At 34.2% G+C, this 13,135-nt stretch overlaps 2 pseudogenes; both read left to right on the top strand.

Moving 5' to 3' along the window:
* The first annotated feature begins 2,796 nt into the window (after positions 1-2,796).
* LOC126722397 (CBL-interacting serine/threonine-protein kinase 7-like) lies at positions 2,797-3,946 on the top strand (annotated as a pseudogene).
* An 85-nt stretch (positions 3,947-4,031) lies between these two features.
* LOC126722396 (very-long-chain aldehyde decarbonylase CER1-like) lies at positions 4,032-11,974 on the top strand (annotated as a pseudogene).
* Positions 11,975-13,135: the final 1,161 nt, after the last annotated feature.

The raw sequence follows: 13,135 nt of genomic DNA, 5'->3' as shown, positions 1-13,135 counted from the left end.
AGAGAAAAGAACTTCAAAGCTGTAAAGCTCCTTCCACTTACTAATGCAGGATCCATTAACAAAGACATTCGATTCAAGGAGAATAACTAGCGTTTCTTAGTTTTGATGGGGGCATGGAAACAAAACAAGAATCTGGCAAAGTTTTTTCAATGATTTTTCAAAAAACGGAGATAGAAGAGAAGGAAGTAGCAACACATCTGTTCTTCAGACTAAAGCACTGCCATCATCGCTAGAAAGTCAGTTAACAACTTCATTTAGCCTCCAATAAAAGTAAGCAAAACATGTCTGCCACAAACACTTCACCCCTACATCTCTACTGTATAATGTTATGATCACTACAAAAAATCATATTTCATGGTGTTCGGTAAGTACATCCATTCCTATAAATGTTATCAGAAATATAGGTCTAGTAAGGAGGCCTATAGGAAAAATCTCCTAGTTATGACATTGATGACTCAATTTGAAATGTTAATATGTCCTGGTTTTAACTTTGTTAGGTTCTAAAGACTTAGGATTTTATGTATTTAGAACTCTAATGTGTATTGTTGGCAAACCATGATCAAAACAATATGTTTAGTCATGTTTAGATTTGCTCAAAGTTGGTTCGTTTATGTAAAGTTGGAATAAGCTGATTCAAGAACTATTTAAGCTTCTCAACTTGGTTCAATCGATCAAAACTTAGGCTCGATCAATCGAAAATCGGGTCAGAGGCGTTTTCTGCAGAATTCCAACTCAGCCCTAGTTTTGTTTTAAAACGTTTAGGGTTTTCTAATTTGCCCTAGGTATAAAGGCAAACCCTAGCCACGTTTTAGTGTTGCTCATATTGCTGTTTGTATAAATCTCTTGTGAGATCTAGAGGAGCTGTCCTTTACACAAACTTAAGGTTTTCAAGGAGGAGATATTATCTACACCTTGATGATCAATTCAGTTGCTGCCATTGAAGCTTAAAGAAACACAAGCAGGTGTGTTTGTATTTGGTGGTGAATCCAAGAAAGAAGGAGTCTGTGGATTCGGAGCTTGCACGTGGTCGTGTTAGTAAGTTCTACTGGTGGGTAGCAATAAGAAGTCGAGAGTGGGGGCTTGTAAGTCTTATTGTATGAATTTCGATTCTTTCAAGATAATGGATTCAGGTTTACCTTGAGGATAGCTAGGTTAAATCCTCCCCAGGTTTTTATCGGTTTGGTTTCCTGGGTGATCATATCATTGTCTTATTTATTTTTCCACTGCTTTGCATGATATATGATTGTTTTGATTGTGATAACCTAGATTTGTTAATTTGGACTAAGTAACAATTCGGCTAATTACCTAGGTTAATCCAATTGTGTTTTTAAGGAGTCTAAAAACCATCAAAATTTGATGATGTTCTAAGGAGACATTCAAATGATTTTCAACCACTACAAAGCTTTGTGAAAGAGAAAGTTAAGTTTACACATTGGCTAGGATCATATAGGCTATATTAACAAGATGGTGATTTTAAGTTCTATTCCTAAGACTTAAGAGGCTGTTTGGATGGCTTGTTTTCATAACTCAATTCTCTATTTCCATAACTCATAACTCAAAAATGGAGGGACCCATAGCTCAATATCCGTTTGGCTGCACGATAACTCTGTTTCCATAACTCAATTTTTTGATTTTTGAGTTATGAGTTATGGAAATTGAAAACACATATTAGCTGTTTTTAGTTTCCATAACTCATAACTTAATGACATTTCCATAAATAACACTACATGGAGGGACCCACTGTCAGTCACAGCCGCAACTTTTGACCATCTTTTTTTTTTTTTTTCTTCACTGGGTTCGGTGCGTGCGTTCTTCATATTCTTTTTTTTCTTTTTCCTTTCACACTAGTGGCTTCTTCATGTTCTTCACTGGGTTCAGTTCTTTCTCTGTTTTTTTTTTTTTTTTGTTCTTTCACTGGGTTCTTTTTTTGGCTGGGTTTTTCTGGTTTAGCTCTTTCTCTTTTTTTTTTCTTTTTTTTTTTGTTCTTTCGCTGGGTTCTTTTTTTGGCTGGGTTTTTCTGGGTTCAGTTCTTTTTTATTTTACTAGGTTTGGTGAGTTTGGGTACTGAAAAAGAAAAGAAAAGAGCTGCACTGAGTGACAAGTATGAAGCCCACAAATAGTGTGAAAAATATTGAGTGATGGAAAGTGAGTGATGGTGCCAAACGGGTGTGAAAAATTAAGTGATCAGTGATGAGTGATGAGTTATGAGTGATGAGTGATGAGTGATATGGAAATTGAGTGACGGAAATTGAGTGATGGAATTTTTGCATCCAAACAGCCTCTAACTCTCTCAAACCATTTATAAAAAGGGCACATGCATATAGGCACCTGAAATATTGTGATACTTTTTTTTTTTGGGATAACATGAGTGTCTAAGGCTTTTAGAGCACCTGACTATCTTACTATGATTTGTAAAGGCCCAACTAAGTGTAAAACTCGTTTAGGCCTAATCCTAAACCATGTAGTTCCTATATATATATATATATGTGTTAAAGGTTCAAGAAGTGCTTTTTTACGCTTTCGAAAATCAAATCAAGAAATTCTCTGGCATCAAGTCTCAAGTTAAACGGTTAAGAATATCATAGGATGGGTGGGTTGGACACCAAGTGTGTTTGCTATTTGTAGGAGTGAAAGATATATAGTTTAAGATTTCTAACTTCAATAACATAACTGGTGGGTTTACTATTTTATGGAAAATGCTACAATTACTATCAATATTACTATAAAATACTTACAAAATAATGTGATAATGAATGTTATTGATGTCACTTCCACAACATAATAAAAAAGAAGGGATAGTTACAGCAAACCCACCTGAGGTTTGGCTCGATTACACTTTACCTACCCGTGGTTTAAAACTTATCACTTTGCCCACCTGAACTTCAATCCGTTACCCATCTGTTACCCACCTCTCCCTTTGCCGTTAGAAAAACATATTTTCAAGGAAAAACAAACATAACAAAGATAAAAAAGTTAGGGTTTTTTATTGTTTAAGAACTTCTCAAGCATTGATGTGCATTGTGGCCTACTCTTTTGCCTTTTTCCACTGCCTCTTAAAAGTTAAAACTCCCCCACTCTCCCTCCACCCACCACGATGGAAGGGATCCCACCGCCGCCGCCGCCACCACCACCATCCACCACTCTTCTTGGCAAATACAAACTGGGAAAATCACTGGGCCGTGGCAGCTTTGCCAAGGTCTACCAGGCCCAGTCCCTAAAGGACGACACCTCTGTGGCCGTCAAAATCATCGACAAGTCGAAAACCATTGACGTCGCAATGGAACCTTGGATAATCTGAGAGGTGTTAGCCATGAAACGACTCCACGACCATCCAAACATCCTTAAAATCCACGAAGTCATGGCCATAAAGACCAAGATCTATCTCGTGGTCGAACTCGCAACCGGTGGCGAGCTCTTCTACAAAATCTCGCGCCGAGGCAAACTCGCCGAGCCAGCCACGCACCGATACTTTCACCAGCTCGTTTCGGCTCTAAGCTTCTGTCACAAAAACGGCGTCGCTCACCGCGATGTGAACCCGCAGAATATCCTGCTGGACAAAGACGGAAACCTCAAAGTCTCCGACTTCGGTCTCTTGGCTTTGCCCGAACAGCTCAAAAATGGCTTGCTTCATACGACTTGTAGGACCCCGACTTATACGGCTCCCGAGGTTGTCCGTCGGCAGCGCAGCTACAATGGGTCGAAAGCTGACGCGTGGTCTTGTGGGGTTATTCTCTTTGTGTTTCTCACAGGTTATCTTCCGTTCGATGACAGTAACATTGTTACGATGTACAAGAAAATCCATCGATGAGAATATCGGTTCCCAGATTGGTTTTCACATCAATGTTCTGAATTTGAGAGAAAAGGGTGTAAGGGAAGTGGAGATTGTTGGCATTGGAGTGTGGAGGAGAGGCTGATTGCGCCATTGAGGGTGTGGGTTGTTGGATAGGATTGGAAGGAAGTGGGGTTTGGGGAAAGTGGTGCGGATTTGAATTTGAATTTGAATTCAAGTTTAACTTCTGGTTCTGGGAGTAATGGTGAAGATTATGGGATTGAGAAACCAGGTTGGGGAAGAAACCAGGCCAGTTTTGACAATGTTGTCCTTGTCCTTGGTGTTTTTGTTATTATTTGCTTCGATATATCTTTTGTTTAACATGGAGATTGGTTAAATTTCATTTTGCATTGAGAAAATTTGTTCTCATAGAAGTTCTTAAGAAATAAAAAACTCTAAGTTTTTGATCTTTGTTATGTTTATTTTTCTTTAAAAATATGTTTTTCTAACGGCAAAGGGAGAGGTGGGTAACGGATGGGTAACGGATTGAAGTTCAGGTGGGCAAAGTGATAAGTTTTAAACCACAAGTAGGTAAAGTGAAATCGGGCCAAACCTCAGGTGGGTTTACTGTAATTATCCCAAAAAAGAATCTGTATGGCCAATGATCTTTTATATAAATTTCCTGTATAGAATTATTGCATGGAACATAGGCTTAGCTGTTTTAGAGCCATTAATGATTGGTGAATTCAGAGAGAGAGAGAGAGAGAGAGAGAGAAAATAATTTTTAATCTCATAAATCCCACATCAATAATAAATTGAATTTTAGATTTTTGTGATTTTTTTTTTTTTTTTTTAGAGTTTCAGTTTATAGTGTTTGCTTCTGATGATAGTTCTTTATCATCAAATTAAGACACCAATCAGACCAAGACTTTCATGAAGTATTAGTAAGCCGAATAAGCAAAAAAGAAATAAAAAATGAACAACTTACAGTATCCATAATTTTTCTGATGACCTTCTCATTCTTATATTTCTTCTTATGGCAGCTGTCACTCATCCATTTGCCGAGCACATAGCATATTTTATGCTCTTTACAATACCATCGGCGACTGCATTTTTGCAGGAAATGCTTCTTTGGCTTCCGTTTTCGGTTATGTTACTTACGTAGACTTGATGAACAACATGGGTCACTGTAATTTTGAATTTATTCCAAAGTGGCTGTTCTCCATCTTTCCCCAACTTAAGTTTCTCATGTACACTCCTTCGTAAGTTTAAATCCCTATTTTCCATATAAGTCTCTATTTATGTTAGTTCACGGTTAAAAGAGTAATGTTAAGATCACAACTTTTATTACAACTTGTTTACGTGGTAAATTTTGGGTAGTGGAGTTGTAGACCTACTACTTTTACTACACCACTCACAACTTACAATGTAAGCAAGTTGTGGCAAAAATTGTGGTCCCAGTATTTTCTTTGTTAAAATGAATACTATTTTTTTTTTTTTGAAACAAACTAACTGCTAAACACACGCACACATTGAATTCCAGTTTTTCACCAAACTCAAACACATTACTTAACCCAAAGTATCACTACAAAAGGTCTGAATATCAATATTATTAATGTTTTCATGAGAGTTTATTAAAAGTCAAATGTAATAATTTCTTTCTTAAAAAAAAGCAATAAATTAATAATTACTCAAAGCATGATTTATGATTGAGTTTAAGTTCTATAAGGATGAGGTGTAAACCCCTTGATTTACACCCACCAATAAATGGATGTCACATCATTATTTACTAAAAAATTGAATATACCTATTCCCACTATATATATTCTCACAATTTGAAGATACAAAGGAAATTTGTGCACAAAATTTATCCAATATATTGTCTATATCACTTTTTGGTTATTAACATGTTTTCCTATTGCTACATCGCCTTTTTTTTTTTCAAAATGCCATGACATGCCAAACTAGCCATATCATAGCCACCTGGAGATGATGCCCTCTACCACTATAGGTAAACACGGACTAGAAACTGAGAAAAGAGTAGAACTGGACTAAATTAACTATTTTGGTTTAGTTAGTACAATTTTTAAATAACTATTAATTTATAGGATGAACAATAAATTTCACATTTTTTTTCTTCATAATTGCTAATGTGGCAGGTTGTCATTACAAAAATAGGAGGCCTACTTTCAAAACGTCGCTATAGGTCCATCTAGTGTTGTTGTTGAACATGATGCTACACTACTAAACACAATTTATCACTTTCAATTTTGCAAAAAAATTATGAAATTTGTTTTGTTTGTAACATTGTTGTTAAACAATTAAAACATGGTTGTAACAAGTGAAAATTTCTGTTTTAACATTTAAATGGAGAGTTATGAATATTGTAGGGACATGATTCTCAAACGGCCCAACAAGGACGTTGGGCTCACACGTGAAGGATCCCTCACAATAAAATTTGTAGAGAGTGGGCTTGAAAGGCTAGCGTTTGGTCACGGGGCGTTGGTCCAAACTGGATTTTAAGGAGCTTAGATAAGGAAAGGCTTCAGCCTGGATTTCCAAGCCCCCTAACTTTATAACTTGATGGATTGGACTCCTCGGATAAGGTCCGAGGAGTACTTAATGCTTTTCTCCGGTTACCCGGCGATGGGTTATCCGGTCATTCTCCTCCCTGGAGTTTTTCCCAGGAAGTGAGATGGGGATCTCTCTCTTTGTTACCTTACGTTTTCTTTTATACTAGCCTACGCTCGTTATCCTTCGTCCACGTGTAGGGTCGACTTTTCCAGGACAGATATTTGTCCCGTCAGTCTAATCCCGAAATGGTTGGAGATGGTCAATAAAGCCTAAGAATCCGGTTCTGTCAGGTGCAATGTCATATCAATGAAGGGCATTAAGGACTATTTCCCCGAGATATTTTCTGATCTCCTAAGTTTGCTTGTATGCTACTTTCATCAATGAGACTTTGGGTCTACCGAGGACTAAGCTGTCCTCGGCTGTATCTTCGGGCCACTTTGGGCTTACTATTTTTGAGCTTGGGCCCTGGCTTCCTTCAGTTTGGGACCTGTGGACTCCCCATAAGCGAGCGGGCCGAGCCCACAAATTATTGTGCCCCACAAATATGATTAAATATATGATATTACAGGTTTCTCTCTCTGCATCATACAAAATTTTGGACCAATTACTCCCTATTTATGCCTTTTTATGATTACATCTATGGTACTATGGACAAATCCTCCGATGCACTATATGAAACTTCTCTCAACAAAGAGGAAGAAGTGCCCCATGTAGTGCATCTAACACATCTCACAACACCAGAATCAATCTATCATCTGCGGCTTGGATTTGCTTCCTTTGCCTCTAGCCCTCACGTTTCAAAATGGTACATGTGGTTAATGTGGCCCATGACATTATTGTCTAAGGTTTTAACTTGGATATATGGTCGAACATTTGTGGTTGAGAGGCATCGTTTCAATAAGTTCAGTTTACAAACTTGGGTCATCCCCAAGTATAGTATACAAGTAAGAAAAAATCTCACCACTTTTTCTTTTTCCCCAACTTTGGCCAACATTTTATTTATCTACTTGATGCCACAGTAATTTTTGCAATGGCACAATGACTATCAATTATTTAATTGAGCAAGCCATACTTGAAGCTGATAAAAAGGGCATTAAAGTGTTCAGTCTAGGTCTCATGAACCAGGTAAGTGTTAGTTTTCTCTTATTCTTATTATCATTATTATTATTTTTTATTTAATTCTCTTTATCTATCTTCTTCTTCTTCTTCATTTTTTTTTTTTTCATATATGCACTGGTCAGATAATTTTTTTCCCCTTTGGTGGTGCACTTGGAGACAAGTAGACAACAATATGAACGCATATAAATCAATGATCTGGTGACCAGAAAGAACATTTAATTTACACTACTATATGAATTTCTGAAAATTCATAGCAACTTTTGATCAGCTATATAGAAAGCTCCTAAGATACTTTACAAACTCTAAAAGAAAAGGTGATTGCAAACAACGATGGTTTCTTTTGTTATAATTATGATTAAATAATTAATTTAACAATTTCTTAACAATTTACATAAACTTTTGAAAATGGTTTATCTCCCATTGTATTAGAGACCAAGTGATCCTAAGTTCGAACCTATTTTTTTTATCTCTCATTTATCCTAAAACCTACAAATATTATTAGAGAAAAATAGTCCAATGGACATGACAAAATATACCAAAACCAATTAACCAAAAAGCATTATTGCAGATAAATGGTTGAGTGGGCTTGACATATATAATGAACCCAAACCAACCAGCCCAAAATATTCAAACCCATCACCTGTGGTTTGGTTTGGATCAATTATTTTAGCACCTACAGCTTAGCTTGGGCTGATGGTTTTTCAACCCATTGAGGTCAGTTTGAGTTTTTTAAAAAGAGCAATGATACATTGATACTCTTAGTCTCTTACACTCGGTTTTTATTTTATTTTACTGATACATTCACTTTCATGCATTAAAATGTGAATATTTCTGCATAAATTATGGATATTGATGTAAAATAGTGGACATAAATGAGTGTAAGAGGATATTTTCCTTTTGGAGAAACCCCTTCAAAACCAACCCGGTCACACCCGTAGGTCGGTTCTCTCTCTCTCCATAAAGTTTAAGACTTAAATGATGTTAGGGATACTATAATTTTAACGTATTAACAGGGACGGAGCTAGAATTCTTAGTTGAGTGGGGTAGAAGTTTAAACAAAAAAAAAAAAAAAAAAATCATAAAAATCCAAATAAGTATCTATTTAGTGTTTTTAACAAATAAAACTATCATTTCTTATATATTATATTTCAACCATCTATGAAAAGGGAACTAGACAATTCTTTTAAATCTAAAAAATCATCAATGATTGTCATAGAAGGAATAATTATTATTACAAAGTAAACATGAATATAAGCACCATGCATAATTCATTAAGTATAAATTTTTTACTTTTCTAAAGGTAAGTTCATTACTTATCAATTTATAATTAATTAGTTTGCAATTTATGAATTTATATATTATCAATTTATTAGCTAGTTATATTACTATGAGTCACTAAATGTGGGTAAGTGTCACAATTTTATTTAGTTAAGTTGGTGTGACATTTTATGCAATTGTTTTGTCTTTGTTTTTGTTTAATTATTCAGCCACACTTGCCCATTGCCCCACACCAACTGTTACCCCACTACCAGTAGTGTTATCCAATCAACTGCTTCTACCAAGTACCAACTTCCCACAGTCCCACTATTGACACCACACAATTTTACAGCATATCTCAATAGAAAAATATAGTCACACATAAAAGACAGTCTCTTAGACAAAGATATACAAAAGTCAAAACACATAAATCAGTATGTAAAAAGATTCCAAGAGATAGACAAAACACATAAATGCGTATGGAGGAAAAGAGAAAAATCAAATAAGTCACTGACTCACTTGCCAGAGAGTCAAGTGTTGCAAAATGCAAAGAGAGAAGAAATACTTGCAATGATAATGGAGATTTGACTAGCAACAGTGAACGAGTGAAGTGTAAATGCGTGGCTACTGGTGATGGCAATGAGGCATCAGCCTGCAGATTCTCTTCGAGGCTGAAATGGTTTTTCTTTTGTTATCACAGTCTAAAAATGGGCTTACTTATTTTGTTAAATTTTTTAATATTGTTTAGGTTGAAATGGATTTTATTTGACCTAATTTATGGTGTTGTTTGGGCCATTTTTGGGTTTAGGGTGCAAGAGTTTGGGGCTGATATGTGTTATTGTTTGAAAATTTTTTTGGTTTAAGGGCCAAGATTTTGGAGGGGCCAAGTTAAAGTTTTTTGGGCCTAACTTTTAAATCGAGCTCATTATATATATAATATATATATATATATTTCAAAATATCAGGGGGGGCCATTGCCTCCCAATGTCAAACTTTGCTCCGTACCTGTATATTAACCATACAAATTGATTTGTCAACTTTTAAACACAGGATACTAAAAAAAAAAAAAAATAGATATTTATTATGCTATTTTTTTTATATAATATTTATAATGCTATTGACATGGCATCCATCATATTATCACTATCACGCTAATTTGTAAATATAATGTAATAATATTAGTAGGAGATTTTACATTTTTTTTCTTAAAATTTTTGCAGGGTGAGGAACTCAATAGTTATGGTGGGCTATATGTCCAGAGGCATCCTCAGCTGAAAATAAAGATAGTGGATGGATGTAGCCTTGCAGCTGCCGTAGTGCTAAATAGTATTCCCAAAGGAACAACACAAGTGCTCCTTATTAATTCGAGGCAAAATCACTAAGGTTGCTTTTGCCATTGCATTTTATTTATGCAAATGAGGCATTCAGATATATATGTTTAACATCTAATTAGTTTCATGTAATTTTATTTAAAAAAAAAAATAGATTCATGTAATAATTTTTTTTCAAATTAAAAAAAAATACATGTAATAATAAGACCGAAACCCATAATTGAAAAATTAATTTGATATCACAATTAAAGTGCAGCACAAATATTTATTCTTTTTTTCCCACCACCAAAAAAAGGTTTAGATTAATTCATGGTATTCGAGCTTTTTTTTTTTTTTGACAGAAAAACAAAAAATCTACCTTGCCAATAAAGTTTTTTTGAAATTATAATAAAAAGCTTGTATTTAATAATTTTTTATTGTATAAATAATTTGAAAATCCAATGGTTGGATTACATATTCTCTATATTTTTAATACACTTGCCAAATTTCATATTAACCGAACATTATTTACTATTTGATCCATAAACCGAATTTTCATGCATAATTTTAAAATACAAAAATTTTTATTTTAAAAATTTGATTGATGACCTAATTATTGATTTTTAATTATATTGAAATTTTGTAAGTAAAAAGTACATATATATATATATATATATATATACACGAAGATAATAATGTAAGGATTTATCAAAATTTGCATCTAAATAAAGAATATTGAGTCGTGTAACTCTCTCTCTCTCTCTCGTGTTGACTGTGATAGGAGAACTACATTATGTTGTATAGTTCAACGAGGTTGGATTTTACTAATGAACTGCGTACATCATGCTTCATGCATTGGTGTGGTGCTGTAGTCGGTTTATTTGTACAACCATTTATGAACTTTGATTTTTTAAGAAAAGCTCAAAGACGGAATAGCTTACAATTATTTTGGGATGAAATGGGCCAAAAACAAGGTAAACTACTGCTTTTACCTTTTAACATGACCTCATTTTAGGTGGCTACATTACATGAGGACGAGTACATGAAGCTTAACAAAGCCTTGGACACGAAGTCTGAGAGTAGTTTGATCCTTTCAAAAACCTACGCTCAAAAGGTGAACCATCAAATATTTAAGCCTATGCTCAATTATTCTTGAATATTTAAACTACTCTTTCACTAATTTGTACATTAGATGAACATGCCACAGGCTGAAACAGTCTAATATCTAGCTAGAAATGGATTTTTCAACCATGAACAACATAAATAACACTACAAAGTTTTACAGATATGGTTAGTAGGAGATGGATTGACTGAAGAAGAACAGTTGAAGGTGCAGAAGGGAACATTATTTATTCCCCATTCACAATCGCCACCAAAAAAATATCGTAAGGATTGCATGTACCATTTCACACCAGCAATGTTGATTCCCCCTTCTCTTGTGAATATCTACTCTTGTGAGATTCGTAATGTTAGATTAAATAAATGAATAAATTTATTATCTCTTAATAAATTAAATTTTTGAGAGAATCAATAATTTAATATAGTATTAGAATAAGAGATCTTGAGTTCAATTTTCTGTGTCCACCTTATCTTCTATTTAAATTTACATGTGTTGGGCTCTATCCAATTTAATATTACTATTAATGGGAATTTTGTGCTAAGAATCTGTCACTCCCTTTCTTTTGAAATTTAATGCTGAATGACACTATTATTTTAAATTTGATTTTTCCAATCACTTTGCTTATGGAAGCTTTGAAATATATGGGTGCAGAACTGGTTGCCAAGAAGGGTGATGAGTGCATGGCGTATAGCTGGGATAGTGCATGCATTAGAAGGATGGAATGAGCATGAATGAGGTTACACAATGTCCAACATGCAGAAAGTTTGGCAAGCGAGTCTTCATCATGGATTTCAACCTTTGATGCTCTCCGATGAATCTTCATAAATATGAGACTTGTGCAATGGATAATGCATTTTCAAACATTTTGTAATACTTTATATTATGTCTCATATAACAATACTATGTGATATAATATTTGAGAAACCATCTTAATTTATTATTACATGTTCTTTATATTACATGTCATTAGAAGCTAGGATAATATAAGATACGAACCAATTGCTTGAATGAATTGAAAATAATTTAATTATTTCCACTCATTTATTCATACAATTATCTTTTATCTTTTTGATTGGTGTAAATAAAGTTGCTATTGTCTTTTTCTATACCATGTTCAATTATTATTATTATTTTTATTTGGTTCGAGTGGAGGCCCATTAAAAATAATGGGTACGTAACATGAGATAACTCTAAACTCCCTCATGCAGCCCTTCCTCGCAGGTAAGGCGAATTCTAAAATTCCTTTATTAGTTGAGTACCGAAAAAGAAAAAGAAAAAGAAAAAGAAAAAGAGAAATTCAATTTAGTCAATTGACATTCATATTTATATAAAATTTCAAAATAGATAAATAGCAATTTGAATAAGAGGTTGGAATAGCTTGTCACATTCTCAATTTCTTAATGATATCCTATTGATACTAGTAATTTTTAGCAATTGCATATAGGACAAAAGTAATTTTTAGCAATTGCATATAGCTAGGTGGTTGGCCTTATAGTAGCCTAAACTACCATCTTTAAGTATATTGATTATGAGTGCCCTAAAATGTGACCCTTGAATTTTAGTGGCCTTTTTAGAAACAGTTTGGTGTAGCCAGTCATAAATATGGACTTAGAAATATACTGTTAACTCTAGGATAGGATGAATAGAGAAGGTGGCTCTTACTTTAGGTCAAGAAAATTACTTACCTAAACTTGAGTTTTTAGGTATGAAATTGAGAAGATGTTAGGTACTTAATACCTTCTAATCGAATGGATATGGTTTCCAATTGTGTTTTAAGGACATATTTATTTAATGAACTTAATTACTATGTGGGTCCATATCATATGCATGCATTTTCTAGATTAAATTGCATCTTCCATATTTTAGAAAGATGAAAAATTATGAGAAGTCTCACTTTTCTTAGAACTAGCATTCTTTCTTGTAAAACCCTACATATATAATCACTCTTGAGAGTGTTCTTAACGTAACTCAAAGGAACAAACACAA

This window comes from Quercus robur, chromosome 4, assembly GCF_932294415.1.
Source record: "Quercus robur chromosome 4, dhQueRobu3.1, whole genome shotgun sequence".
Taxonomy (NCBI): domain Eukaryota; kingdom Viridiplantae; phylum Streptophyta; class Magnoliopsida; order Fagales; family Fagaceae; genus Quercus; species Quercus robur.
The sequence above is the reverse complement of the archived record's forward strand: the minus strand, read 5'-3'. Positions and strand labels throughout refer to the sequence as shown.